Here is a 3,667-nt window from a genome sequence, read left to right on the forward strand (position 1 = left end):
ATCATGGTAGCTCTTCTAGTAACTCTGTGAAGCTTTCATCTTCTCTTGGATCATCTTGATCTTCTCAGAAGTTTATTGCACAATCTTCGATCCAATCACAGTACTCTCACAAGATTCATACCAGTACAAAGGTGCTCTAAACCTCCTATGATACAACACCTCAAACGGGGCCATCCCAATACTTGAATGGAAACTGTTATTGTAAGTGAACTCAATCACAGTAAGTAGTTATCTCAAGCACCCCATTATTCTAGCACACAAGCCCTCAATAGATAATACAAGGATTGGACAATCCTCTCAGTTTGACCATCAGTCTGCGGGTGATAAGTGGAACTCAACTTCAGCTTAGTACCCAAAGCTTCTTGCAAATCCTGCCAAAATCTCGACGTCAACCTCAAATCTTTATCTGATACAATGTTTGATGGAATACCATACAGACTAACAATTGTCATACCCCAATTTTGTCCGGCCATTTGTGGTTTACCCATAAGATCTCTTTGTTTCAAATGCCCGTTTGCATAAATGTGTCCATAATTTAAAATGTGGTTTGAATCTTTTTACACTACCAATTCAAAAGCCATTTAATTATTGGTAAGGTATTAAGAGCCATGGATGTTTTTATGACCACTCATCATTAAACTTATTTGCACGTCCCAAATACATATGCCAAATCTCTAAACCATTCATAAAAATCCTTAAGCTAAGTGAGTATGTTGGTTTAGAATTAAGATATTGCATGCATGGGTACTTAATTAGTTTCTATGATCAAAGTTTGAAAGTGCAACATTTTGTGACATGTTTTTATCTTAGCCTTTTTGGCACATTTTATTTTCGATAATATTAATGTGTTTTTCGATAATATTAATGTGTTAAAATCAATCAAATTAAAAGTCCATTAAATTGCATTGTTTGGCCCAATTCATTTTTGGTTTGAATTATAGTTTAAATTTTCTTTTGGTTAATACAATTAATTTGTTAAGGCAAAGTTTAAAATTTTTAAAAAAGGAGAGAGACTAATTACACAAAAAATGCTTCCAAGTAAATTCTGAATAATCCAAAAGGCCAATGCATAATAACAAAGGGGTTACACGTTTAACCCAACTTTTCAAAAGCTGAAGTATTCTAATTAATTTCAAATTTCTAATATAAAATCCCAATATTATTACAGAGTTTGGAGTACATTTAAAATAAGTAGAAAATTGGAATAAGCTGTTTAACTTCAAATTTCTAATATTAAATCCCAATATTATTACAGAATTTGGAGTACATTTAAAATAAGTTGAAAATTGGAATAAGCCGTAAAAACAGCAGTCTAAAGTAGCAAATCTTCAAGGACTTCTTCAAAGCTAATGGTTGAAATTCACACCCCAATTTTAGCCTCCAAAGCTGGCGCCGCCCTCCCTTCACTCAATGTCCACTCACCTTTTGCAAACCTGCAAAACCAATTCACAATTTAAAAAAAACAGCTTATCCAAATAAGCACTTTAAAAACTAGAAAATAAAGGATGGGACAAACAGATTAGCTCTTTACACAACAAACCAAGAAGAACGTTCAAAGATCACATTCCAATATCCAAACCTACAACCTTAAATCCATAAGATTAAGAATATCCAAACCTACAACCTTAAATCCATAAGATTAATCATCCCACAAAATCTGGAGAAAGGATAGCTTGGCAAGTTATCTTATAACCAACAATGAGCATATATAAACAAGAAAAAATTAATTAACAAGACACGTTCTAAAAAACTCAGAGAAATTGCTAAAAATATTTCTCTCTGTTAAAACCACAAACAAAAGAACAAGGCATAGGTTTTTCGACAGATTCAACAGGATAACCAAATATTTCTCAACTCAATCAAAGATTTTTTCTTTGTTAAACCTAAACCAAATAGAAGAAACTTTTTTTTCCAGAGAACAATCAAACAATAATCCATAAAAAGCTCTAAACCCTAAGACATCAAGCCAATCAACAACAACACTCAAAGCAAAAATAAAAGAAAGCAAAAAATAGAAGAAGATGGAGAACTTATCTTAAACCGTGGGGAGCTTCGCCGGAGTTGGATTTCAAACAAGTAATTTTTTCCTCCTTCGTTAAAGTCTTTGCATCATCATCATTTACGCCTCTTCATACTGGATGAGATCTTTCTTTTAATTTCTTCAAAACTTTGTTGTAGAACTTCAGATCTTGAATCTAGGGTTAGGTTTTGGGTGTTTAAGTTTTTGGTTAAGGTTAAGAACGAATCAAGCTACGTTTGGCCATATGAGAAGGAGAGTTTAGGGTTAGTTTTGGTATTTCGAGGGAGGGCCTCGATCCGGCCATTTGAGGAACAAATCGGAAAAAGCGAGTTCATATTTGAACTCAGAGGCAAAAATAAAGGTGAGGTTTTTTTGTTGTTGTTAGGGTTGAGGGCGGTGGTCACCGGAGAAGACGGTGGCGGCCGCCGCGCGCCGCCGCGCGCCGCCGCTTCTCCGATGAAGGTTGAACGGAGAAGATGAAAGGAGTTGCACAGCAACTCTGGTTATTCTTGAAGAGAGAGAATTATTTTTAACAAATGAAGCGCTTAAGCGCTTTTCCGCTGGTTTTAGGCAAAAGAGCTTTAGGTCAGCCTCCCTCATTGGGAGAAACCTGTTTTCCAACGGTGGGCTTCCAGTCCAGGCCCAATTGGTCTTTTGTTTATTTTAGCACCCCATTTTCATTTTATTTTTTTACTATTTTATTATTATTTGTTGTATATTTTGATTGGGCCTAAGGAAGACCCATCTTCTTTTCAAGACTGTTATTTTTCTACATATATGACTTTTTTTTATTCAAATTAAATAGACATTTTAGGATATATAATTAATTAATCTTTGAAAATATTTTAGAATTTAATTAGATTTCTTTTTTTTAGAAATAATTGTAGATTAATTAGAATTATAAGGTGATTTAGAATTATTTTAGAATTTTTAATTTAATTTAGAATGATTTTAGAATTTAAACTTTGAAAATATTTATAACTTAATTAGATTTTTTTTAGAGATAATTGTAGATTAATTAGAATTATAAGTTAATTTAGAATTATTTTAGATTTTTTTAATTTGATTTAGAATGATTTTAGATTTTAATCTTTGTTAATATTTTAGAATTTAATTAGATATTTTTAAGAAATAATTGTAGATTAATTAGAATTATAAGTTGATTTAGAATTATTTTAGAATTTTTAATTTAATTTAGAATGATTTTAGAATTTAAACTTTGAAAATATTTATAACTTAATTAGATTTTTTTTAGAAATAATTGTAGATTAACTAGAATTATAAGTTAATTTAGAATTATTTTAGATTTTTTAATTTGATTTAGAATGATTTTAGATTTTAATCTTTGTTAATATTTTAGAATTTAATTAGATCTTTTTTAGAAATAATTGTAGATTAATTAGAATTATAAGTTGATTTAGAATTATTTTAGAATTTTTAATTTAATTTAGAATGATTTTAAAATTTAGTCTTTGTTAATATTTTAGAATTTAATTAGTTTTCTTTTTTTAGAAATGATTGTAAATTAATTAGAATTATAAGGTGATTTAGAATTGTTTTAGAATTTTAATTTAATTTAGAATGATTTTAGAATTTAATCTTTTTTAGTATTTTAAAATTAATATTTTGGATAATAGTTTAGAATTG

The 3,667-nt window shown here is 29.7% G+C and overlaps 1 long non-coding RNA gene across 1 annotated transcript; it reads right to left on the minus strand.

Annotated features, from left to right (window-relative positions):
• Window positions 1-1,199: 1,199 nt before the first annotated feature.
• Window positions 1,200-2,652, minus strand: LOC127127965 (uncharacterized). The gene is made up of 2 exons (XR_007805574.1): window positions 1,618-2,652; window positions 1,200-1,579 (listed from the first exon to the last, which is right to left on the minus strand). It is a non-coding gene; the product is annotated as an uncharacterized LOC127127965 (long non-coding RNA).
• Window positions 2,653-3,667: the final 1,015 nt, after the last annotated feature.

The sequence above is a fragment of the Lathyrus oleraceus genome, chromosome 1, assembly GCF_024323335.1.
Source record: "Lathyrus oleraceus cultivar Zhongwan6 chromosome 1, CAAS_Psat_ZW6_1.0, whole genome shotgun sequence".
NCBI classification, from domain to species: Eukaryota; Viridiplantae; Streptophyta; class Magnoliopsida; order Fabales; family Fabaceae; genus Lathyrus; species Lathyrus oleraceus.